The 27,181-nt window shown below is 38.4% G+C and overlaps 1 protein-coding gene across 43 annotated transcripts in view; it reads left to right on the top strand.

The window, feature by feature from the left end:
• SORBS2 (sorbin and SH3 domain containing 2) overlaps positions 1 to 27,181 on the top strand; it is a 215,651-nt gene that overhangs the window by 7,824 nt on the left and 180,646 nt on the right. For 38 of the 43 annotated variants that reach the window (XM_041751708.1, XM_041751706.1, XM_041751709.1 and 35 more), the window contains exon 2: positions 26,866 to 27,006. The gene's annotated coding sequence lies outside the window, so the exon portion shown is untranslated. Of the gene's footprint in view, positions 1 to 26,329; positions 26,489 to 26,865; positions 27,007 to 27,181 lie in introns of those variants that run through there. The other 5 variants (XM_041751704.1, XM_041751716.1, XM_041751712.1 and 2 more) reach the window with 2 other exon arrangements.

The raw sequence follows: 27,181 nt of genomic DNA, 5'->3' as shown, positions 1-27,181 counted from the left end.
ATTTAATTGCTCCTTCTTAGATGCTCTCATCCCAGTTTGTACATTATATTTTTGTAATCTCATTTTAATGAAGTTTCTGTATATGTCTAATATTTGCATATGGAAGTGAATTCCATGAGAGAGCAATAGACTTTTATTCTGTTTTTACCACTACCATCTTGTCACATGTATAACCAAGAGTACATGAGCAATGGCTGATTAGCCCAAGTAGGTGGTTGTATCAAATGACAACAAATACTATTTACACCAAAGAAAAGAGATGGAGTCAAAGTAATATACACTGTATGTGCTTCCATGTAACCTTCATCACGAGAAAATTAATTCAGTTCACACATCCTTAGCTTTTGTTTGCTTGTTTGCTTTGTTTTTTTATACTTTGGTTGGCTGGTGGTTTCGGTTAGAATTTCATGTAAAACACTAAGTTAAATGTCAGAGCAATCCTTTTTTAAGTCATCAGACTTCTCAACAGAGGAAACACAATCTAAAATGATCTGGCTCATTTAAACTACTATAGACTTCTTCCCTGATTTAATCTCCTGAACAGTTTAACTATATGTCAGTTATTTCTGACAATCAAGAAAACAAAAATGCGGGAAAGCATAGATACCTCCTTTACCGGAAAAACTATTCTTTTTTTTTTTTTTTAAATATCTGTTTTGGGAAAAGAGCTTTTTTAGGTCAATAAATCAGATAACTGGTAATATATCCTGAATTCTTTGAAACTGATTTTATTTAGAAACATGACTTTTTATGTGATATGTGGTCTGAAAGCTGATTATATCACTGACTTCCTTTCTACCAGAGATTTAATTTTATAAGACTAACAGAACTGATTGATTTATATAACAATGACTTTTTTCTTGAATTAAAAAAGACTTCCTCCTGAAGTGCACAAAGTGTTTTTAATATATTATAAATTAATTTCTAGATTTACTGGCAGCAGAGAGGGGTTCCATCACCCTCATTATATAAATAAAAGCAAATGACAATCAAAGCCCTACATAATCTACTTTAGTCTGAAAATCATGTTCCTTTGACACAAAGTCCTAAATGTCCCTTCAGTGGGACATGTGCCTCGTATTGGCAGTTATCTGGTAAAATAATTTAACTTGATCTCTATATTATTACGTGGTGCACTAATGCACCATAATCATTTTGATGCCTATACTTTTGCTTCCTTTGAAATGAACTGGGAAAACATGCCCTCAAAACTCTGGCTCACTCTTCCTGGCACTGATACTTAACTATGCAACTGTCAAGAACTAAAAGATTATGATCATAAAACTAAGCTTCCTGGGGAATGTTCCATTCATGAACTGACTTATTTCCAGATTCATCAGTCATTTATTGTATTTTACTTCTAACCAAGCCTGTGAGAAGAGGTGCTAGGTTTCCATGGTCCAGATTAAAACCTGAAAAGAGGAGAGAACAGAAGATTATGAACCAGGATCTAAAAGGACCCTGGTCCTCCAAGTATTTGTTATCAGATGGGGTCATGCAACCAAAAGAGCTTTTGAGTTCAGTAGAAAATAGGAAAGGTATTGGTTTAAAATCTCTATGTTCTGGGGGATCCCCAGGTGGCTCAGCGGTAGAGCGCCTGCCTTTGGCTTAGGGCGTGACCCCAGGGTCCCAGGATCGAGTCCCGTGTCAGGCTCCCTGCATGGAGCCTGCTTCTCCCTCTGCCTCTCTCTCTCTCTCTCTCTGTCATTCATGAATAAATAAAATCTCTAAAAATAAATAAATAAAATCTCTATGTTCTGATTTCCAACCAAAAGCAAAAAACTTTTGAGGAATCTCTATCCATTCTATCTAATGCATCTCAGAGAGTATGAGTATTTTATCTCACCAATAAAACAGAATCGTCCCTCATTGATTGACATCAAGAACTATAACTCCCCAAAATTAATTGGTCAGTGCATTCTTTCGGGAAACAAAGTCAGAATTTCATCTGGCAAGTATAATGCCAGGTGACAAATGCCTAACAAATAAGTACATCAAGGCTATGAGTTCATAACTGCTGAGAGGACTAAAATATCTGGAGTCACCCTTTCCTGTGGTTAGACTTGACCATAAACTGACAAGTCCTCTAATTCTCCTCTTTCTAGACTTTTAAAGATTGTTGGATTGTTTTTACATTGATATAAGTTCGCTGGTCATATCCTTTCTGGTTTTATATGACTTTGAAAAGGAGGCTATGATAGGAAAAGCAGAGAATGAGAAGGATCCAACTTTCTGGGTATGGCTTAATGAGAGAACAGACCTCAGTGTAATATGACATCAAAATTGTAAGTGTATATTTTCAAATGGATTTGGGGTTTTCATATCATTCATGTATTCATTTATTGCACATCCATCAAGGACCTACTGTGTGTTTAAGGTGGATGAAAAGATAAGAAAATGATCCTGAAAGCCATTTAAAAAGCTTACAGACTACGAAAGAGACAGGAACCCTAATTTACTATATTTGAAGACGGAAAGTGACAAAGTGCTGTAAGGGGGACATAATCAATGCATTTATTTATTCCTTCAAAAAGACACACAAAATTACTTTTATACAATGAATATGTAGAAACTGTCTCAAGAGGTGAAGTTCTAGAAGATGGTAATAGCTAGCTCGGGGAAGGGAGGTTTCTTAGAGAATCTGGAAGGTGATTTAGCTGTATATAGCTTGAGAATATATTACCTCTATCAATATTATATTATTGCCTCCAGCAATATGTATTACTTCTACTAAAGTCATTTTTTCTGATATAGCTTGAGAATATATTACCTCTATCAATATTATATTACCTCCAGTAATATGTATTACTTCTACTAAAGTCATTTTCTGATTATAACATTTTTATTAATAAAAGAGTATAATGATGCCTTTTTAGCCGCTCTGTAGGAAAATATCCACATTTCAAAAAGTAGATTTTGTTTTGTTTTGTTTTGTTTTGTTTTTAAGCCATTGAACGTGGTCAGTAAGTATACTGAGGTCAAAATATTTAAACTGTTTTTTAAATATTTGTTTTTTCATTTATCTTCACACATGAATTTCGTTTTATTTTATTTTTATTTATTTATTTTTTTTATCTTCCACCAGTTGTTGTTTTTTCATTTATCTTCACACATGAATTTCATTTTATTTTAAAATAAATACCAGTTGTTTTTTCATTTATCTTCACACATGAATTTTATTTTATTTTTATTTATTTTTTTATCTTCACACATGAATTTTAAAAGCAAGTAATAATTTTTTTATTTCTTTGTTTTAAAAAACACATGACATCTCATTGGTCTAAACACAGTTGTTGGGAAGAAATAAGGCAAATCAACAACCACCAGAGTATCAGGCAAGCTAGTTATTTTATGGAGTTTGTCAGTGAACAAAAGTTTTTTCTACTAAAGTTACAAGTGCTACAAACCTAACTTTCCTGGGAAATAGAAACAAGAATGAGAAAGACATCATCTCAGAAAGTTTTGTGGGTATGAAGTGGATTATGCATGTTACATGGATTGTGCATTCATATTGAGAATGCATGTGGAGAGTGCTCAAGAAGAGTTTGCAAGGGTTACTATCATTCTTATAGAAATGAGTTCAATAGAAAGGCAAGGGCTGTATAACACTGATTGTCCAGGCTATCCCAGTTCAGTGGTGAGTGGTCAGAGTCACAGCTCTTAAGGATGCTTCCCTCTTCAGGGATGAGGGAAGAAAACCTAATAATCATACAGCATCACAAGTCCCAGGGGGGAGCAAACACTCATAATAGGTGTGAATGATCCGCCCAGATGATTTCAGAAGTGTGCAAGGCTACTGGGGAGGTTGTGGGTCCAGAGAACATCATGTGCAAATGAAGCAGACATGAAAGAACACTGAAGGTGCTTTGATGGGTCTGGGATGTGGAAACAATAGGAAGAAGCGGGTCTGGTGTGGTAAAGGGTGAGCAGATGGGCTTGGCAGTCACACAACTTTGGATTTCATGTCCAGCTCTGTGATTGCTAATTGAGTATGTGAGAACAAATCTCTCCACCTCTCTAGACCTTATTTCGCTACCCGCAGAGTGGATATAATAGAACTCGCCTCTGAGGATGGTCATTAGGATTAAATGAGATTATTGTAAAGGATTGGCATAGCACCTGGCTCATCAGAAGCACAGAAGGAATGGTATTTTTATCACCAGTATCAGGATCAGCCTCATGCTAAGTAGTTTGGATTAATTCTCTGAAAAAATAAAACCACTATTGGAGTTTCTTTAAGTGAGGAAAAGTAACGCTCATGTTTGTATGTAAAAAAAAAAAAGATGTAACTGTTAACAATATATCAAGTTTAAAAGAGTAAGAAATAGTTATAGAGAGATACTTTCAATCCTTTAGGCAAGAGAAAAATAGGCAATGAACCAAAGTGGTGGGGCAGGGAGAAAAGAGTGAAGGATTTATTCAGCCAAGATTATGATGTGTCAGTCACTCTTCTAAGTGTCTGGAATGCATTTAAAACAGTGACTGGTAAACAGTCTTAAAAATAGGCGATCTTAATTCAGTGTGGTATTGCATTAATAGAGATGTATGACATACACAGGATCTACTCTGTCTGAGGAAGAGCTGAGCCATCACTGAGGAAATGTTTAGGGGCTAAAGAATATGTGGACATTTGCCTTGGAATGTGCTGAGCCCACCATGAAGAAGGAACAGTATGTGCTAAAGCACAGAGGCAAGAAGGATATGTTCCAAGGACTAATAGCCCTTGGTATGATTGGAATGCAGGGTGCCTGCTATGGAGAGATGGAAAGTAAAATTGGACAAGCAGACCGGAGTCAGATTGCAATGTAGCTGTGTCACACTAAGTTAGATTAGAAGGCACTGAAAGAGTTCAAGCAAGAAAGTGAATTAATAAGATTTCCATAATAAGACATCTAGCGGTGTAAAAGTATGAGAGTGAGATAAGGTATTGCAGTGGTGTCGCATAGAGGGATAGTGCAAACTACAGGAACAAAGTCTCTATGCCTCAGCTAGGACAGGACAGTAGGTCTGGAGAGAAAGTGCTAGAATCAAGAGACATGGAGAAGGAATCAGTAGTACTTAATATTCATTTGGGGATGAGGGCAAGGGTATGGTTGAAAACGAACACTCAGAGGAGAATATAGTGACACTGGTTTGAGACTTTTTGAGATGGAGATGCAAGTGGGACATCTGGGTAGAATAGATCAAAATGTGATTTTTTTTAAAAAAGGAGATTTAAAAAAATAAAAATAAAAAAATAAATAAAAAAGGAGATTTAGACCAATAGAAATAAATTTTAAGCTGTGAATTGAAGCCACGTGTAAATTTAAATTTTCTAATAGCCACATGAAAAAAGGGTAAAAAAAAAAGATGACATCAATTTTATAATATACAGTATGTAACCCAATATATCCAAAAGATTTCAGTAAATAATAAGTATTAAGAAAAATTAATGACTTATTTTATAACCGCGTGTGTGTGTGTATTTCTAAAGTGTGTATTTTACACTTAACAACATGTCAATTTGAACTAGCCACATTTCAAGCGCTCAGTAGCCACTGGTGGCTAGTCACTGCCATAGTACACAGCACAGCTCTTGACCTTCAGAGCCTGTGCCAAAGATGTCTATTTGAGAGGGACCAGAATAAAAATCTTTTCTGAAGTTGTAAATGAAAGAGAGCTTATGGGGGGCGGGGAGCAGTAGAGGAGTAAAGAGAACTTATATAAGGGCAGGACGGTGGGAGGAATTGCCACAGTTGCCCTCAGACCTCAATCTTCTATCTTTCAAGGATGTGAGATGTGAGATTAAGGTCTCAGAAATTTGAGGAGACTTTGATTATTTCTGTTGAACTTTTACACAACCAGAAACTGCTACATAATATGCAGAGCCTAGTGCAAGGCTAAAATGCGATACCCCTTATTCAAGAATTGTTAATAATTTGAAGGTGATAACCACAGAGTATTAAACCCAGCACTGGCCCTTCTATGTGCAGGGTCAGGTGCACACGCTTGGGTAACAGGCCTGTGAGGCCAACGCAGCACACAGCTTGCATTTGTATGCTTCATACATGAACATCTTGTCTTTTGTGAATCAAATGCAATATATTTAATGAGTTGATTAATGGGATGATACTATGGGCTATCACTCCTGGCAGACACTCTTCCCGGCTTGAGGAAATGCAACTTTTATCCAGGTTGGGGTGCTTGAGATGCATGAGGCCTGCTATACCCTTCCCACATAACCCCACATGGGCAGGACCTCAGTCAGGCCAGAACATCATCACCCCACTTCTTGCCTCATGTTCAATGGGCCCACAGGGGCCCCCAACCTAGTAGGTATCTGACAGTTCCTCATTATCATTCTGCCTTCTAGAAAGCCCTCTTTCCCTACCCCTTTCCATGATTAAGAGAGCATTTGACATGGAAGTCTAAAGATAGAGCCTCCTCTTCAGAGGATAGGAGGAGCATTGGGCCAAGGGAACATAATCTGGAATCCCCTCAGATAAGCAGATACCCAGAGTTTGGGGTAGGCTGTACATTTTCAGGTCTGGTTCCAGGCCAATGCTTAAAGATGTATTATTTGAATTTTTTTTAAGATTTTATTTATTAATGAGAGACACACACAGAGAGAGAGAGAGAGTCAGAGAGGCAGAGACATAGGCAGAGGAAGAAGCAGGCTCCCTGAAGAGAGCCTGATGCAGGACTTAATCCCAGGACCCTGGGTTCATGACCTGAGCCAAAGGCAGATGCTTAACCACTGAGCCACCCAGGCACTCCTATTTGAATTTTTTTAAAAGATTTTATTTATTTATTCATGAGAGACAGAGAGAGGCAGAGACACAGGCAGAGGCCCCCTGCGGGAGCCCGATGCAGGACTTGATCCTAGGATTCCAGGACATGCCCTGGGCCGAAGGCAGACGCCCAACCACTGAGCCACCCAGGCGTCCCTGAATTTTTTTATTGATAACTTTCTGTGAATGGAATTCCCTCTATCTTGAAGTATAAATCTAATGACAAATTTCAGACTCCCTGTCACACTTTATATATGAAAGTAGTTGTCAGCTGCATTAAATAGCACCAAGCACCAAAACGGTGCTGGACCCTCACCAATGTTAGTGCACCTCCCTACACTCCTTGCCCCAGTCTAATTTCCCCCTATCTCCTCCCCCATCTGTCTCTCCATACTCTTTTCTCTGCCCTCTCTCTGAATCCTATCACCACTTTATGTGATTATCATAAAAATTCAAATTACAATTTGCCATTTATTATATTTAGTAAACAATTTGATGTTATTTGCTCTTGGTTGCTTAATTTTAAAAGTCAGTAATTGACAATATTTTTTTCTTTTGAAAAAGAAAGTATGAAATAGATATTCATTAATATGTGATATCCCAAAATTGATTCCACCCATGTATGTGCCTTACCAAAGACAAGGTTCCTCTGATCCTACATGAAAGTCCTCCTGGTTTTGCAGAAATGGAGGGAGCATGCAGGGCAGGGCAGGACCCTGTAGGGAACTGTAGAGTATAAGGTCCTGTGGTGGCCCTGGCCATCATGGAGGTATGACCCCTGGCGTGTGACTTAACATCCTTCAGCCACAGGTTTGGCACCTCAAAAATGAGGATATTATGCCTAGATCACAGGACCACTCATTCTATCATATGAAATAATTCATGTGAAGTACCCATGGCAGTGCCCAGCACAAAACAGGCTCTCAATAAATAATTACGCTATTAAAAACATTTCCTGGGATAAAAGAGAAATGGAGATCTTCCAGAGGTCTTGACATATTAGAGCTTGACTGGGTCCAGAGCAAAACAAACAAACAAATGAACAAACAAAAAACCCCTACAAAAAAAGAAAAAAAACCTACATAAAATAAGGAAATATCAACTTCCACAATAGATAAATAATTAAATTTAAGACCTCTTAATTTAAACGCACCAGACTTTCAATGATCACATAGCTCTTAAACTTGAAGTTTACCTTAAAACTCAAAGAAACTGCTAAGAGAATAACAGCACACTTCTGGCCTTGGCTGTATTGTATCAAACCAAGGCAAATTAATCTTTTGGTTATAAATTATGCAAAGTATTAGCTGCAAACATGATGTTAGGATAGAATGACGGAGATCACTATTTTTAAACATCTTAATTTCAAAGAATAACCATCCTTCCATTAACTATGCTAACAGAGAAGAATGTTAATTAATCCTACAATTCTAAAGTACTTGCTTGAGAATGCATTATATGGACGTTTTCCAATAGATTTACCTGCTTAATTATGGGTTTTTTTGGACTGATCTAAAATTAATCTTCATGTCATATGATGTTGAGCTTTCTGATCTACAAGGTCAGTTAGGAATGTAAACTAACAGTAAGTATTCTTACAAATAATAATAATAATAGCTAGCATTCACTGAACGCATACTGTGTCAGGCAGCTTGCCAAATTCTTTAAATACCTCTCATTGACTATTCACAGAAACATTCTGATGAGGGTATTATTCTCATTTTACGGAAGAGGAAACAGGCTCTAAGAAGTTAAACAACTTGCACAGGGTCACATATGAGATAGAATTCAAACTTGGGTCAGCCAGATTCCAAACCCTATACTTTTATTTTTCTAGACTGCCTATTTGTGGGAAATACAGATCAGCCAAAAGAAAATGTTATAACTTCCATTTTATCATCCTATTCATGTTTTTGTTTCAGGCTTTATGAAAACATTCACTTACAAGAATGCACCAAGTTTCTTTATTCATAAAGACCAGAAATAGCACTATAATACAGAGGCAGAGAGAGAGAGGAAAAAAAAAAAACAATCAAGAAGGTCAATAATTTAATTGTAATAAAGTTGTGGATGGTTTTTCCTTCCTTCTTTTTGATTGTCCATATTTTCTAAATTTTCTTGAAGTTATGAAAATTTCAAAAGAAGGAGGCACAGATAGATGAGGAACAAAGAAAGTTTGTGTGGCACCAATCATGCTTACACATCTAATAATGATGTTACAATGCTAAGCAATCGAAATTGAAAACAAAACAAACCAACAAACAAAAATCCCCAGAAATAAATATTTTTATCAGTTCCCTTTTACTATTATAATTTTCCTCCACTTTAATTTAGGAGATGACTCGGAAGATGTACTGCTAGGAAACTGATCACTGCCATCTTGGTTTTTGTGCTCAATGTCAATGGGCCTGTTTACTGGCAGCAATGGTTTTACCTCTGGATTACAAATGATTAGTTCTACTTTGGAACCAAATACAGCTCAGCTGAAGTTTGAGAAGAATTAAGAGTCTTGTGGCTATGTACATGTTGAACAACTTCCCTTTGTTAAGAGCACTCTGATCTAAAGAAGAAAAGTGGCCACTCCAAGAGTGTATACTTTTAGGGAACAACAATCTTCTTTTTTTTTTTTTAACATTTTTAAGAGATTACCTAGTAGGAGACATAGCAAGTGTGAGCAATAACTTTTTTGATAACTTCCATTTCACAGTAAGTTCAACACACCAGAAAAAAGAGATCATCCATTTAAAATAAGAAAAATAAGAGGAAAAAAAAAGAACAATTCAAAAGATCATCCTCAAAGCACTCACTGTTCAATATCCATTTCCTGACCCTCCTTGTCTGACTCTATTCGTCCATCATTCATTTTTATCAACATGAGGTACGGTTTCCATATGAGTTAGGCACTATACTATAAGCACAAGACAGGAGTTCTTGCCCTCATGAAGCTTATACTCTTAAGGTCTATTTATACTTTGTAGATGAAGCTGAATTACCCAATTCATGAGTATATGAGCCTGTGTAAACAAAACATATATGAAATGTGGGGAAGTTTTTTCTTGAACATTTACAATATTCATAAATGTATTTCCCATATTTTATTCTTATGTAGGTGATAAATTTATGCATACCATGATAATAAATTGTGGCATAAAGCCAGTATACTCGTTCTAATTAAACAGGTGTAGTTTAAAAAAATAAATAAAAGATAAAATAAACAGGTGTAGTTTTTAAGTTGTATTGAAAATTAGCATACATTTCAGAATTAGTACTCAGAAAAACCTTCAAAGTTGTTTATGAAAAATGCCATTTTAATCAGGATCATTACAAGCAGCATATTGCAGCCTATATTAAAAGCACATTGAGGGGGATCCCTGGGTGGCTCGGTGGTTTAGTGCCATCTTCGGCCCAGGGTGTGATCCTGGAGACCTGGGATCAAGTCCCATGTTGGACTTCCTGCATGGAGCCTGCTTCTCCCTCTGCCTGTGTCTCTTCCTCTCTCTCTCTCTCTCTCTTTCTATGTCTCTCATGAATAAATAAATTAAATCTAAAAAACAAAAAAAGCACATTGGTATTTTTAATTACTTTCTCCCCATCCTCATGGTTTTCAATTCAATGTTCAAATTTTTCAAAGAATAGACATTAAGGAATATTTATAATTAAGTACCAAAATCAGCTTCTTTCCATTTGTGTGATGTGAAAAGGACAATTTCAATGATATTGTTCAATGCTGAGTCACTAAAGTGTCTCATTCCAGGAAAATATGAGCAGGGAATCCTGAATTGTGCCCTAAACTAATAAAGTCAATTGTTAGGTGATAAATATATTTTAGTGTGTTTATCTGTGAAATGAGAGAGACTTTCTACCAGCCCATGGGACTATTGTGAGAATGAGGAAATTAATATTCTTGATATTAAAATCTTACAGGTACTTTTACTTGAATTGACCTTCTAAAAGTGTGAGTGGGTGTGCAAATAAATGTAGCAAAATATGAGTCCATATAATTCTTGGGTCTTTTGAGATGGAAACAATCCCAATTTTAGAATCACTCAGCTACTCAGGTATCTTGTAATAATTCCTAAAGTTAATAGTCCTTATCCATTTGGGGAAGCCATTAGTGCATACTCAACAGATGAAATGACAAAGATACATTTATTTCACTTGTAGAGCCACAGTGATTATCATGTAAGTGAGAATCTGGAATGTCTTAGTTTAAATGTGGCATTGTGTGTGAGTGTGGACACTAATCAGTATGTGCTAAGAGGCTGATTTACTTACTTCTTTGTTTCTGTTTTACTTCTTAACCCAATGCCATTCCTCTCAGAACAGAGTTAACCTAACCACTGAAGCAGGGAGTGGAGATAAGTAATGAGAAACAAGACCCTAAATCTCCTGCCTCCTTGGAGTCTGTGAAACTAGAGCCATGTTTCATCAGCTTAGAAGTTAGCAAGGACTGTCCATAAACCTTTTAATAGTAGTAGATAAATTGTTTCCTGTTGAAACGGAAATGGCAAACACAGCCCATGAGGAACTGCTCACTTTGATTGGGAAACAGCCACAGAGTTTATATGTATTTCTATGTCTATGAAGAAACTTCAAGTTCAAAAGTATTGAGCTTCCAAATAAAAAATTTGGAACTTCCAAATGTACTAAGACAGTGAGAAAATGGTTGAGAAGCAAGAATATTACATAACCATTCCTTACCTTGTACACTTTCAAGAATTCTTTAATACTTAAAAAGGAGTTTAATGAAATGTTGCATTAAAAAGTAAGGTGATGTAAATATCAAATCTCTCTTGAATGATTCTGTTTTAAGAAACTAGTGTATTCTGAGGTTACCGTGCAAATTTATCCTTTTAAAAACAAAGATAAAGATGAATTTGTAGAATAAAATTGTCTTTACTTGACAAATTATATCTAAGGTATTACATAAGTTCATTGCTATGACTATATAACTCTTACTTATATAATATAGAGTTAATATAAATATAATATATAAATTATAATTATAAATGTAACTTATAGCTGATTTGATAAATTCCATCTTGACAAATAAAATGATTTTGACTTCATTTTGAATAATTTCTGCATGAAACATGAAGGCTCTGAGTATCTCTCTAATTCACCTCTGGGTGAGATGAGCTACAGTAAATAAGAATGAGTTCTTTATGGAGATGGTCAGAAATGGAAGGCAATATCACTTCCTACAAACAGTGATTAATAAGCATATCAATGTAGCACAAAAGTAAGCTTTAAAATTGGACTTTAACCTGATTTTTGAGGGGAAAGGGACAAGGGGAACAGAATGATACTATGTTAACTAGAAGAATAACCTCATCACAATAAAGATGACCTAACCTGTTCTAGATCTGTAAGTCAAACACCTCAAAGAACAATTGGAGCCCACAGCCTGGATGTGCTCTGAAACCCTGGAATCACTCACCAGCTCGGGTTCTTTAGCTACCTGAAATTTCCAGCACCTCTGTGCTAACCCAAAATAGAATGTGGTGCAGAAGTCCATTTTGGAGTCTCAGAGGTGTGTTCAAGTATGCGCCAAGTCTTTTAAAAAGAGGCCAAGTGGATAGATCTTAATCAGCAACATGAAAACAGAGTTCGAGTTACAGAACGGTAGAGCCGCTGCAATTTATAGCTCAAGTTTGGCCGCAGGCGATGGGCATCATTTGCTAGATCTTTCCAATTCCTTCTTCTCTTACCCACTATTGTATATGCAAATTTATGGACGACCTGAATTTAGTCCCCTTTGTCTTTTTTTGTAGGTGAATTCATTACAGGGTGTGATTGTAAAACTTGCCAAATAAGTGCATTGCAATATAACGCCATAAAATAAACTCAGCTGTGGGTTTCTACTTTTGGGGAGAGTTTTACGAAGAGAGCCCTACACTAATAAAAATAATTTCTCATGGAATTATCTCATCTTAGGCCATTTTTCTACTTATCATAAACAGTGTTATTCTCCTTGATAATTGATTGATCCCAGGATCACTTCATTCTTCTCGACAGTCTGGCCAATGTCTCAATTAAAATGTGTTTTTTAAAGATTTTTATTTATTTATTCATGAGAGACACACAGAGAGAGGCAGAGACACAGGCAGAGGGAGAAGCAGCCTCCCTGCGGGGAGCCTGATGCAGGATTCAGTCCCAGGACTCCGGGATCATGACCTGAGCCCAAGGCAGATGCTCAACTACTGAGCCACACTGATGCCCCAATTATGTTTTTAATATTAAACTTTGAAGCTCCAAATATTACTTTTCTCTTTAGAGTCTGTTCATTTCTTTCCCCCACTGAATCCCTTCTCACTAAAATTATTAAGAATTCCTACCATTCCTGTTTTCTTATCTCTTTGCAAACCTCCTTTTGTTACCATTAAAACTATCCCCTGATCTTTAAATGAGTCTACTGTCGTGGGTAGCATTACCCTCTGATTTAGTTCACTAGGAGCATGAAGGGCATGAATAGCATATCTCTATCAAAGCTCCTCATAGGCAAAGGGAAGTAGCAGTTGGTGCTGGATTAGCCTTGGTACTCAAGATACAGACTGACAAGACATAGGGAGAATCTAGAATCTAGAATCACAGATCTAGAATACACTGTCAATGCCCTTCCACCCCCACCAAGACAAAGCCCCTCAGACCCTGGTCCTAGTAATGGCTTTCCTATAAAGTACCCATATGCCCCCCAAAAGTCAGAATGTAAAGGGAACGATTAGGTAGGTTTTGTAATATTTCTTACAGCTATGATTTAAAGTTAAAGGAAAGGTAAGAAATATGGGATGCCAAAATTGATGCTGAAAATCTCCAAATGGTGCCATATCTGAGAAAAGATTTAGGGTAGGACTGCTACACAAAGCCTACCAACCTAGGATTAGTGTCACTGGATTGCGACATAAAACCCATGAGCCCCAGCATGGAAGCACCTTGTGTAAGGAAGACAGAATGTGGGAGGGGGAAGGAGGGGTTCAGAGAGAAGTTAGAAGATTTGAGTTTTATATAAAAACTCCTGTGAATTAAAGAAGTCAGACAAAGTTAAGAAAAATCATGGACCTAAAGTCATTGCCATCTTTGTACAAGGGAAGAAAGTGCAGGTAATACAGAGAAATAGCCCCATTTCAAGGTGCTCTTTATAGTCCATAACGCTCACCACTGAGAATGCTTCTCTGTCCCTTACAGCTTGTCTTTCCCTCCTAAATAGGTTGTGTGAAGAAAATATTGGCCTTTCTTTGCTCTTTACTTAAATCTATTCCTCGGAACATCAGTTGCATTTGTCAATGTCTGTCTACCTCAGCTGTTTTCACTGAAACAAATGAAGCCTTCTGTGCATTTCTGGGGTTGCTTTAGTTTTCCTTTCAAGGTATCCCTGTGTTGGTTCCACTGAACCATACACACACACACACACACACACACACATGCACACACAGTACATTGTAGTGACCACTTTTCTAGGAACTGCCTATGCTTACATTTTTAAAGGGAGTCCTGTCCTTACAGAGCCAACAGTCCAGTAAGAAAAAGAGAGCATAAACAGCAATAATGTATTGAACCCGCGCCCTATTCTGCAACAGGCTCTTAACTAAGTAACTGATCTTCACAGTTTCATCTCATTCTCTCAAAAGACAGGGCACCTGGGTGGCTCAGAGGTTGAGCATCTGCCTTTGGCTCAGGTTGGGATCCCAGGGTCCTGGGATCGAGTCCTGTATCGGGCTCCCCGCAGGGAGCCTGCTTCTCCCTCTGCCTGTGTTGTGTGTCTCTCATGAATAAATAAACAAAAATTTTTTTTAAAAGCCCCAAAAGAGGTGGTTGATATATTTTTAAATTTTTTTATTGGAGTTCAATTTGCCAACATTTAGCATAAAAGAGGTGGTTGATATTGTCTGCATTTTATATACAGGAAAATCAAAGTTCAGACAGATTAACTTGCCCAAAGTGACAGTCCTTGCCACTCAGGAAATTAAGCCTTTCAGGTCAGCTCTGTGTGATTCTGAAGAATTGATTCTTTTCTTTTTTTTTTTTAAGTGTAATAATTGCTATAATAGAGGAACACTTATCCTTCAATTATCATTCATGATCATCGTAGTTAGTGGATGTAAGCGTTTGTTTGTTTGTAATGAAGATGGATAAGGTTATAATTCTGCTTCTCCCATCTGCTAAGGGTACAATAGACTCGTACAAGGGCTTTACAAAGTCGATTCTCTGCTTCTCCCAAGTCATTTCTTTTAATGCAAGTATCTTTTCTCTCCAACCTTCTTCTACTCACCCCAATAAGATGACGGTAATGTTGTTGCTTTAAAGAGGCAAAAGCCATAGATAAAGTCATTAGCAGAGATGGGAATTTTCTTAATCCAGTTGTCTGACAATTCTATGAATTATTATTTAAAATTGAGAAGAGGGGCACCTGGATGGCTCAGTGGTTGAACGTCTGCCTTCAACTCAGGCGTGATCCTGGGGTCCTGGGATCGAGTCCCGCATCAGGCTCCCTGCCTCTTCTCCCTCTGCCTGTGTCTCTGCCTCTCTGTGTGTCTCTCATGAATAAAGAAATAAAATCTTTTTTAAAAATTAAATAATAAAATAAAACTGAGAAGAAAAATCCATAAAAGTCTGAATATGAGCTATCTGAAATGTTATAAGGAAATGAAATTCAGTATCTAGGTGTATCCAATCCATTTCATTTTCCCCATCAACAAAGTAAAAGTACATATATTTGTGAAGATTAATTAATATATTTGCAGAGATCTTTTCCTATCTGATTTTTTAAAATGACTAATGATTGCTGTGTGCCATTTGTGGTTTCCACACATTATCTTCTCACTCCTCTTAATAATGCTCAAAGGTAATTAATGATATCCCCACTTTTCAGATGAAGGAAATGAGACTCTCAAAGATCTTGCCAAATCAAAGAGCTGATAAGGGGCAGAACCAGAAAATTAACTGAAGACTATTTATCCTCAAAGCCCATGATTTAACTTTACATGCTGTGCATCATTGAGATAATGATGATAACAGCAAAACCAACACTTATGAGTATCAGGCATTGTTTTAAAGTTTATTTTTTTAGTAATCTCTACACCCAACATGGGGCTCAAACTCATGACCCCAAGGTCATGCTCTACCGATTGAGCCAGTCAGACACCCTGTATCAGGCATTGTTTTAAAAGTTTTGCGTATGTTAGCTCGTTCTTCCTCATAGCCATCATATGAGACAAATACTGCTATGATTCTTATTTCATTAATAAGAGCACTGAGCATGAGGAAATCCAAGTAGCCACACTGTTGGGAGCAGTAGAGTCAGATTTGATAGTTGGCAGGCAGCCTCCAGAAACTTGTTGTCAGTTATTATACTCTTGGCAAATATTGATAGAAAGACAAAGCATTTACACATGACTGCCTGTTATAGAATGGAATGTACTATGATTTATAGTCATTTCTTCAATCTATGGTATTTAATCAGAAGCCGTGAGACAAGAAATAAGAATGCTTAAAATAATTTCCACATTGTATGTGTATCTTTAGTTTTATTTAAAACTGGGAAATTCTTGGCTTCCTAATCCAACATACTTTCCCCTCAACTGTGACTATTAGCATTCACCATTTTTTAAAAAAAATTGTAAGGAGAACTCTTGAAGGGTATTTTAATATTCAAACTCAATATATTACCAGCCTTGAATATCTTTTCAAAATAACTTTTTCTGTGACAAGGACAAAATTCTATCATTCAATTTATATTGTGAAGGCTGGGTAACCTACATAGAAGTTCAAAGTTTTCTGAACAATGCTGTGGCCATGCACACTAAGAACAGGATAAACAGTGAGTTCCTGTTTTGTATTTCCTGGAGATGATTACTGTGTTCTTATTTCTCTTGATATCACTGATCATTCAGCGTTAGTTTGAGGGGGGTGGGGGGAAGTGTCAACTATGTTACCATGTTTAGAACCAAAATTTTTGGTTCTATTCAAATGATCCAGTTCTTGGGGCTTGAAACACATAGGCTCTGTTTTGTCACAGCAGTCTTCACTCCATTTGGAAGTGATAACAGGCTTGAAAACTGTACACCACACACTGCATTGTAAGGGCTTATTGTTGATGCCAGAGGTCCTTTCAAAACTTCTGAAGCTATATAGTCTATTACTATCTTTCCACCTGCCTAATATAATAAAGTAGCTCTTAGATGATTGTGTCAGGTACGTTTCCAGCTTTAAGTAAGAGATTATCTCAAGACAACCACTTAACCCAGGGAGAGGTTGGTTTACTGCAGACAAGAAGCAGCCCAGGGTAGGTTTAACTCTATCCCCCCACCCTTAGCATGTGCCTCCCCGGAATGGAGTCGGCATTTCTGTCAGCTGGGAGGAGCAGCGCATGGTTAGGAGGCAAAGGGCAGAGCAGCTTTCCCTGCTCTTACTGTGTACATGAAGTGTCTCACCTTTAGCTTATTGATCAGAACAGTTTGCAAGAAAATCTGGGAAGGTAGGTTTTGCAATAGGCATATTATCAGGATTCTGTAGTAAAGACGAAAGCAAAAACAGATTCTTGGGAAGTAGAAAGCAGTGTCTGCCACAACTGGGTTATAGAATTTATTTATTTTTAAGAATAATAAGTATGGAAATAGTGACTTGATTGTAAAATAAAATGTATCAAAGAGAAACTTCAACTGAAAGTGACCCTTAAGGGACACCTGGGTGAGCTCAGCCAGTTAGGCATCTGTCTTCCACTCAAGTCGTGATCCCAGGGTCCTAGGATCAGGCTTCTTGCTCAGTGGGGAGCCTGCTTCTCCCTCTCCCTCTCCCTCTCCCTCTCCCTCTCCCTCTCCCTCTCCCTCTCCCTCTCCCTCTCCCTCTGCCACTCCCCCTGCTTGTGCTCTGTCTCCATCTCTCTGTCTCTCTGTAAAATAAATGAATAAAATCTTAAAGGAAAAGAAAAGAAAACGACCCTTAAAGAAATACTTACTGTAAAAAGAAGGCATTTGCTAGAAGGCAAAAGGTGAGTATTTGCTTTGATTCAGAGGTCCATCCCCACTCCCTGCCTGAACAACAAAATATCCACTGCTACAGGCAGGCAGGCTCCCTTGCACCTTCCTCTGGAGACCAGTCGAGTTCCAGCTCAGACTCAAGAGTCTAGACGATTCCCCCAGCCTCCTCATCTTTTATTTTCTTTCTTTCTTTCTTTCTTTCTTTCTTTCTTTCTTTCTTTCTTTCTTTCTTTCTTTCTTCCTTCCTTCCTTCCTTCCTTCCTTCCTTCCTTCCTTCCTTCCTTTCTTCCTTCCTTCCTTCCTTTGTAAAATTGAGATATCGTTACTCATTTCTGACATACCCTTCCCATAACATCTAATTTCTTGTGTTTCCTTTGTGAGTAAGACCATTGTTGCTATTTTTAGTAGGTTGACCCTGCTGGTCAGAGCATTCCAAGCCTCTACCTGTAGCCTACATGAAAGTAAGAATATCTGTAGGCTCATTGAGGTGAACAAGTGAGGTTACTCCCGGCCAGAGGTGGCTGGTCCAGGAGCACCAGCAGCCCTGGGCTTCAGCTGGCCACCTGACAACTGGAGGGGTCATTATCATAGTAACATCTGTAACCTGCTCACAGCACACAAATAGGTCGCACAAAGAGGTAGGAAGGTCTGGCTCAGGTGATGGACGACACACAGAACAATATTACTATGTCCAATCTCTAAAGTTTTCCATCTCTAACTTGCATTCATTTGGAAGAATTTTTTCTTATACACTTGATATAATGAATCTATAGTGTCTTCTAACCTTTGAATGCTGGTCAAGTGTTCCTTATAGTTCTTTGCTTATCCACCATCTCCAAGCTTTAAGGACATTTTTTTTTAACATTTTGTGTATTACTTATGTGTGTGGCTATCCTTGTAAAGTTAACTTCTATGGTCATAGTAATGATGGAAATGTGCCATGGATTATTGGGTTAATTCATTTTTTGAGTGCCTCAGAAAAGATATTTTTCATACTGTGCCTTGGAGATTTCAAAGGATTTTACAAATTTTAATTTTAAAGAATACATACAAAAGTACACCTTCACACATTACCTGTAACAAGTGTCCTTCTTCCCATGGTAGAAGAGAGGATCACACAGTTTCTTCCAAAGCAGCACAGCCAATGCCATCCCCCAGCCTTCACCCCCTGCTCTGTAGCCCAAGCCACATACAGCTGTCCTTCTCTCCCCTGTTGATATCATGTGTCCCTTTGCCAGAGAACAAGATTGCAAATCCCCCAGCATCTCAGTCAGTGACAAGTAATTCATTGTATGTTTATAACTAACAGACAACATGGGCACGAGAAATTGTTTCTTGGGTCGCCTGGGTGGTTCAGTCAGTTAAGCAACTGACTTGATTTTGGCTCAGGTCATGATCTCAGGGTTGTGAGATCAGCCCTGAGTCAGGCTCTGCACTGGGTGTGGAGCCTGCTTAGGACTCTCTCTCTCTCTCCCTCTCACTCTGCCGCTCCCAACTCCTTCTCTAAAAAAAAAAAAAGAAAAAAGAAAAGAGAAAGAAGAGAGAGAGAGAGAGAGAAAGCTTCATGGCAAAGGCATGACAATGGCCTGACCAGGTAGCCATTATTGGTATGCAACTTCATGTCCATTTACTCATAAACTACTAATCAATCAGATATGAGTCTCAGAGAACCAGATGGTGTAACCATATAGGAACACATAGACAAATATGTAATTCTCTCAACAATCCTAATCATTTTTACCAGAGACCTCAACTGAGTGAGTATGATTAATATCCCTACTAGAGTATTATTACATTCTGATAAAGGCCTAGCGATATGACATGTGAGTGCAATTAACTTGGTTTATTTCAAACCTATTTTAGAAGGTAAATGCAAATTATTAAGATAATAGAATATAGTGTATCCTGAAGGGGAAAAGAAGTGGAATCTGCCTCTTAAGACAGCTTTTAAACCAAATACGTAACTACAAAGCAATCTATTTCTGGGAACCCTTTTGGTTGGAAAGAGCTGCTTAATTAGAATACATGGTTTTTTGCTTTTTACAGGAGAAGATAGTTTTTATGCTACAGGTTCTGATAAGTGCACAACAAAGATGTCATCATGCATTGCCTAATGCCTTCTGCAGAACCTACTGAATCATTTATTTACCAAATATACATTAAGCACTTAGTTTGTGCCAGGCACAAATACAATATGTATGTGGGAAATACAATGTGAAGGGTAAACTACAGCCAACAGGCCAATGGAGGAGAAATACATTGATTGATCACAGAAATAAATGCAACTGAGGTTGACACTCAAGGAAATGAAGAATATGATTGTTCAGGAGTTAAAAACACATGACCTTGGGTGGCTCAGGGAAGCCTTCCTGAGGAAGGGGTGCTTTAGCTGAAGGGTGCACAGCATTAACTGCTGAGCAGGGAAGGTGTCCCAGAGAGAGAGAACAGTGCACATAGAAGCCCTAAATGTGGCCCGTTCTAGGAACTGATGGGCCAGAGAGGCTACAAGAAAGGGAGCTAGCTGGAAGGTAGGTAGACAGAGGTAGGTGGAGATGTAAGAAAATCGTGCAGAGCTTTAAATAGGCCACTTTAAGAAGGCTTATCTTAAAGATTTTTATGCCATATTTAGCAACTGTTGCATATGCCTCAATTTCAATAGAATATAAATATCAAGAAAAGCTAAGTCATGGTTATATAAACAGCAGAGGTACTTTTTAAATATATGTGGGATTCAGGCAGCACGTATAAAACCAATAAAGCTTTACCTAGAAATCTGAGCTTTGACAGGTTCAAAGAAGTTATTCGTATAGAATCTCTTGCATTTGATAACAGTTCTTTAGCCATTCCTTACGATTTCCCGTTACTCAGTAAAGTCCAGCCCCAGATTGCATAATGGCACACTTGATGGCAAATCATCTCCTAAAAAGCATTTCCTTCACTTCAGTAACCAGGTAGTAGAAATAATTGAACGTATGATTTGACAGCTTTCACACAATGACACCTGCAGATACAGATTATGATGAGGATTGCCAAAAGTAATTTATAGAAACCTGAGCAAAAGCACAGATGTTAGAGTTAAGACAGAGGGAGCCCGGGTTTATAGCCCAGTCCCTCTGCCTGTGTTTCAGAGCGCAAGCGTAGAAGGTTTGCATGCCTGGTCTAAAATCACTCAAGCTCGTGGGCTTGAGTTCCCCCCACAGTGCATTTATTCCTGTTTAGCATTCAACGTACGAAAGTTCTTGCAGATGGCCTGGCTGACACTAAGTACATGATGCTACTGAGCATCATCCTGTCTATTGCATATGCTTTGTTTCATGTGGTTAAAACAGACCAACGTGAAGGATGTTATTACACTTATTCGAGCCTTCGTTTTGCATCCAACATGCCTGACCCATTCCTTTAATCAGCATTATCGGATTTCTATAGTCTCTGTAGTATGAGACTCTGACTGCCTTTTCAATACATCTTTGAAACTCATGCCAGTATTTCAGGCAGCCTTGCTGCCTCTCCCTAAGCACTAAAATATTTGACTAAGAGAATGATACATTGTTCTCCTGGAATATTAGACAATGCTACTCAACTGACAGGGGCCACAGAAGCCTTCAAACATTTTTATAGTACAACTTACTTTTCAAAGGACTTCAGGGAGAAAAAATGTAACCTAGAAAACAATATTCATGGGAAACTACATTCACTTCCTTCCTACTGAGATCCTCGCAAATAATAGGAAGTGACGAGGAATCAATTGAGAATTCTGAGTTCTCTTGGGAAAAAAAAATTTAAACAACTCTCAAAGAAGCTTTCAAAATACATGTACTCAAGAAATCACTCACATAAAAGCCCCTGAAAGTCATTGTGGTATCAAAAAAGTTACTAAATTTGACCATATTTGGAAACCTGCGATTATTTCACTGTATTTTCATTGTTAAGCCAACAATAGCACTTACAGAGTGCCAGACTTTTCCACATTCTTTTCAGGCAACTCTTTTAATCCTTCCAACAACCCAATGAGGTCCTGTACAGAGGAGGAAACTAAGGCACCGGGAAGTAAAGTAACAGGCCCAGGGTCACAGAAAAGTGGCAGGACCAGAATTCAAACCCCGACACCTGGCTCCAGACCCTCTGTTCTTAAGCCTTACAATTTTTTTTTTTAATTTTTTTATTTTTTTATGATAGTCACAGAGAGAGAGAGAGAGAGAGAGAGAGGCAGAGGCACAGGCAGAGGCACAGGCAGAGGGAGAAGCAGGCTCCATGCACCTGGAGCCCGATGTGGGATTCGATCCCGGGTCTCCAGGATCGCGCCCTGGGCCAAAGGCAGGTGCCAAACCGCTGCGCCACCCAGGGATCCCCAAGCCTTACACATTTATAAGGTGTTCTGAAACAACCAAATAATACAGGGAGAAGGGAAGCTACAAATGTCTCTGAATACAGAATTAGGAGTTGTAAATATCTCCAGTGTGGGCCCACATTCTCCATTACAGGGAGGATTTTATTTTTCTGAAGCCCTCTGGAGCACACAAGGTTCCTGCGCCATCTGAAAAAGTGAGGAGTCATTTGGCAAACTGGGGAAGTTGTTCCAAATAAAGTGCTCACTTATTTAAAGGTAGAACAGAAGTGCACTGAAGAATAACAGAAGGTCTCTCTGCTCCAGAACACCCATCTTCCTCGGGGTTCTAGCAACAGAGAGTTCCATGACCTACCAAGATCCTCTGTGGAGATAGAGATATGCTGTAGGACAGTTTGGTCTGTATCAACCGTGTCTTGGCATATATTGTTTTTGATTTGACCACTGCTTAGCTGAGAACAGTCTCAACTTTTATTGCACACAGTGGAAAGGGAGAAAGAAATGTCCAGCTAAACTGACTTTCAACATTTCTGTTCATTTTTTCCCCTCCTCATCTCTGAAAGAGTATTCCAGATCGAGCCTCTGAAACCAATCCTGTCCTTGCAGAGAGTTTAAGAGACTCTGTTAACACAGCTGCTGGTCCCACTTATGACTTCCACCAGGTTTTTTCTAAGTAGGTCCTCATCTTATTTTTTTGAGCCTGCCTCTCTGCTCATATAAAGCTTGGCTTCGTATTCTAGTTCCTCTGAGACCAGGGCTATGCTCTGCTTTTTCCAGTCTTCTCTGCAACTCCAAAGCTGGGGCAACTGGGGACTTCCATCAGACTTGCAGAAGCCAGAAGGCTTCCTGCCCGTCTCCCCCTGCTGGCTGCAACACTCACCCAACTCCATCGCTGTGTGGTTTCCACCAACTCCAGCCTGTTCAAGTCTTGTTCTCCTCGCACCTGACAACCCCCAAACATCTGCTTCTCACTGCATCCCCCAGAACTTGTCTGGTTTCTGGATCCTGACAATTCTGCATCTGGTCTGAGGGCGCCACTGCCCACTAAACTCTCAGCGCTTGCTTTTACATTTGAATCACCATGGGGAGCTTTCTCGATATGTTAGATTTCAACCAGAGTAGTTAAAGCAAACTCTCTAGAGTGTACTGGCAGTGTCCTGGCATTTTAAACAATTTTCCAGATAAACCTCATGTTTACCCAGGAATGAGAATCACTACTCTATATTAGTTTCTATCAAATTTCACTGTGCACACATATAACCTGGGGATGGTGTTAAATGTACTCGCTGATTCAGTAGGTATGGGTGAGGCCTGAGATTTCACATTTCCTACAAGATACCAAGTGATGACTTTGGCTTTTTTTGTTTGTCTTTGTTTTTTAAAGGTTTTATTTATTTATTTGAGAGAGAATGCAGAGAGACAGCATGAGTGGAGGGAGCAGGGTAGAAGGAGAGGGAGAAGCAGACTCCCCCACTGAGCCGGGAGCCCAAAGAGAGGCTCCATCCTAGGGTCTTAGGATCATGACCTGAGCTGAAGGCAGATGCTTAACTGACTGAGCCAGCCAGGTGTCTTCCAAGTGATGACTTTGATATTGGTCCATAGACCATTCTTTAAATAGCAAGACTCAAGACCAGCAGTTCTCAAAGTGTGGTTAAGAATCACCTGGGGACTTGTTAGAGATGCAAAATTTCAGGCCTCTCCCCCAAACTACTAAAACAGAAACTGAGAGTGGGATCTAGCAATCTCCATTTTGACAGGTCTTCCAAGTAACTCCAATGTTCACTACAATTTGAGACCACTGGCCGAGATGACAGGACACCAAGAGAAATATAATGCAAGCCGCATATTTAATTTAAAATGTCCTAGGTGTCATTTTAAAAAATGAAATCAAACAGGTAAAATTAATTTTAACAAAACAGCTTATTTAACCTACTATGCCTGAAATATTTTAACATATAGTCAACATAAAAATTAATATGGTAATTTATATTCTTTTTTTCATACTATGTTCAAAATCCAGTGTGCATTTTACAATTATACGACATCTCAGTTTTGATTAACCACATGTTGTGTTCATTAGCCCATGTATCCACCATATTGGACAGCCAAGTAGACTTACAACAGTGATAATAGTATTAATTTTTACTGAGTTCATGCTATGTGTCAGGCATTACTGAATTAAGCATTTTATGTGCATTATTACATAAGCCCTATGAATTAGTGCTGTGGATTGGTATTGCTTCATCTCCACGTCACAGGGGAGAAGTGATGTTAAAGTCCTATCTGGGATTTCGCTGAGATAGGAAGCCCACTCCAATACAAGCATTACCCAATTATTTTAAATCATTTTATTTGTAAAAACAAAAATGAAAGGGAGAAAAAAATAGAAATAAAATCATTAGTATTAGTACTATTAGTACAGTTGCTAAGACATCAGTTGCTTATAAAAGTCATAGTAGTTGGGTGAGTAGAGAAGTCCATATGTGCTACCCTCTAACTTTTAAAAATATGCGTGAAGTCCAACTTGCACTCTTCTGTGACATCAGATCTGTGGAGAGGTGCTAACGGGCAGGCTGTTTGGATAGTTGGGATCCCTGGGGAACAACGGGAGCTTGGTGAGTCATGTGGCTCATCCTAAATGGAAGCAGCTAGCAGGGTCGGAGCCTGTCCCCTCAAGACCATGACAAAAAATGACTCTAACAATATTTAAACGTGAGGCAACAGGCTTCTCTCAGTGTTGGTGTAGAAAGAGGGCAGTTTGGAATTTAAAGGTAATGGTTGACCTAGTAGTCTTCGTTTTATTAACTTTGACAGTTTCCCAAGGATGACCAGTTTCGACATGTATTCTTTTCATTATAAATGACTATATGGAGGAAAAAGTTAAAACTGTTAAAAAAAAAAAAAGAGAGAATTTCTATCTGAGGGAAAAGTTAAAACTGTTAAAAAAAAAAAAAAAAGAATTTCTATCTGAGGGTAGAATTTGCCAGAATCACCATCTATCATTTTGACCAAGTAAGTATCCTTTTTCTAAACTGGCAAGCATTTAAGATACACTAAAATGTGACCATTTGAAATAAATGAAAGGAAAAATAGATGATTCTATAGACATTTTTTTCCAAAACTCTGCTATACGCTTTTAAGATAATCTTATTTAAAATTTTGATTAGATATTTTAAACTTACGTTATAGTTCTTCTTTATTTAAATTTAAGATAGAAATAACTACATTTTAACTTAATTTCATTTTAGTAAAAGTGGAAGATAGTTGAAGGAGCTCCCTATTTTATCATACACTTGAAATAGCAGCATGTAACTTTTTTTAATCTATCACACATTATCCTCCGTATTTTCAATAATCGGTTCCAGTGTCTTTCTTTAATCGCAAAGAAACAATTGGATCTGATCTGAGCCTCTAGTAACCAACCTTCAGAACATTCATTATAAAATGCATACAGGTGATTTTCACACTGGACGAAGGATCAGAGAATCTTCTCCTGCTTTCTCTTAGCTCTCAGCAGTACCTTCTCACTACCTAAGCATTTTCTATGTGACTAGAGCAGGGAGATGAAAGAGTTCAGGGATTTCATCTACATGGATTAAAGGCTTTTAAGAAAATACTTAATATGTTTCCTCAGGTAGGAAGTAATGAATTTTCCTTCTAAGGGCTGTTGTAAAAGGCCCAGTAACGCCACAGAAGCCAGAAGTTGGTCTGACGACCACCCATAGTATCTTCCTTCAGTCAGAGTAGAAAGAAATCCTGATCTCTAGTTGCTCTGCCTTGAAGAGTCTCCTCCTGTGAAAAAGCGGTTGTAAAGGATTATAACAAATTCTCTTTATTCTTTATTCTCACTGCCTCTGTGTGCTGTAAACCTTCTGAGGCAAGGCCACTATTTTGCTCACTACTGTATTCTCAGAATGTGTGGCATATGGGAGGCTCAGATGTACTTGCCACATAAATTGCTGAATGAATGAATGAATGAATGAATGAACAGAACTTCCAGATCTTCATTTATAATTCTAGAGACAAAGTGAAAGCTCAAAGTCTGCTAGTCGTTGTTGGCGACCCAATCTGAATAACTTCTTTGGAGGCAGAAGCAGGGGATCCGTGTCTGTCTGCATCATGTCACTGAATGGTCCCCAGTCTCTGCCAACAGATAAGAAATGTCAACAGCTTAAGCCAGTAGCTTTCAAAAATAGCCTAGTTGATGAAACTGGAAATTTAGGTGCGTGCTAGAAATAAACCATTTGTCTTCCCGTCTTAAGGAGGATAGGGTGAGAACAGATATTCCTCAGAGACCTAAAATATTTTTTAAGACCCATCTAAGCGAGTAACTATCAGAAGAAACATCTTGCCTCTCAAGGAGGCATAGACAGACCATCCTCTGTTCAACAGGTCAGGTAAGTCATTCTGAAAACTTGAGGATTATGGCAAGGCACTGTGCTGCTTTAAGACTTCAAGATTTTTTTTTTTTTTTTTTTTTTGGTTGTCATTTGCAGTGGTGCTGGCAGTTTTCCTCAAAATTTAAATGAGTGGTTGTACAGTGAACCAAGTTGTTGTGGGTTTCCTGGTGTGTGCCCCCCCCCACCACGTGGGGCAAGGGGGAGGGAGGTGGCCACTCAGGCGCGGCTTTTTCATCCCTTTGCAGACAACTCCGGCTGCTGTGAATGCTGAAAATAGCTCAAATGCTCTCAGAACAGTAGCACCACCCAGCAGCTGGGATTCTTTCCCTCTCTCATTTGCCTTCTCTCTTGCCTTTTTTTTTTTTCCCCTTCAGACCCTTGGATTGGACTTAATCTTAAACTTCTGGAGTTCAAGACCTTTTAAAAAGGGCTAAATAAACAATCTCTACATGTAAAAGGCCACTGACTCCTACTTCCTCTGTTTAGAGCAACTGTTGAACCCCGGCTGCCTGTAGGTAAGATTTTTTTTATTCTGGAATTCTCTCATTGGTTTATCATATGTTTATGACGGATGTCTTTTCAATAACTCATTTCTAGTGAACATCAGCGGGGGCTTGCCAGCGATTTCCAGGTAAATACGGTGTTCTGGAATACAGCAGTGGCATCTGGGCATTTTTGTGGCTGTACTTT

The sequence above is a fragment of the Vulpes lagopus genome, chromosome 4 (genome assembly GCF_018345385.1).
Source record: "Vulpes lagopus strain Blue_001 chromosome 4, ASM1834538v1, whole genome shotgun sequence".
Taxonomy (NCBI): Eukaryota; Metazoa; Chordata; class Mammalia; order Carnivora; family Canidae; genus Vulpes; species Vulpes lagopus.
Note: the sequence above shows the minus strand (reverse complement) of the source record. Positions and strands in the feature narration are given on the sequence as shown.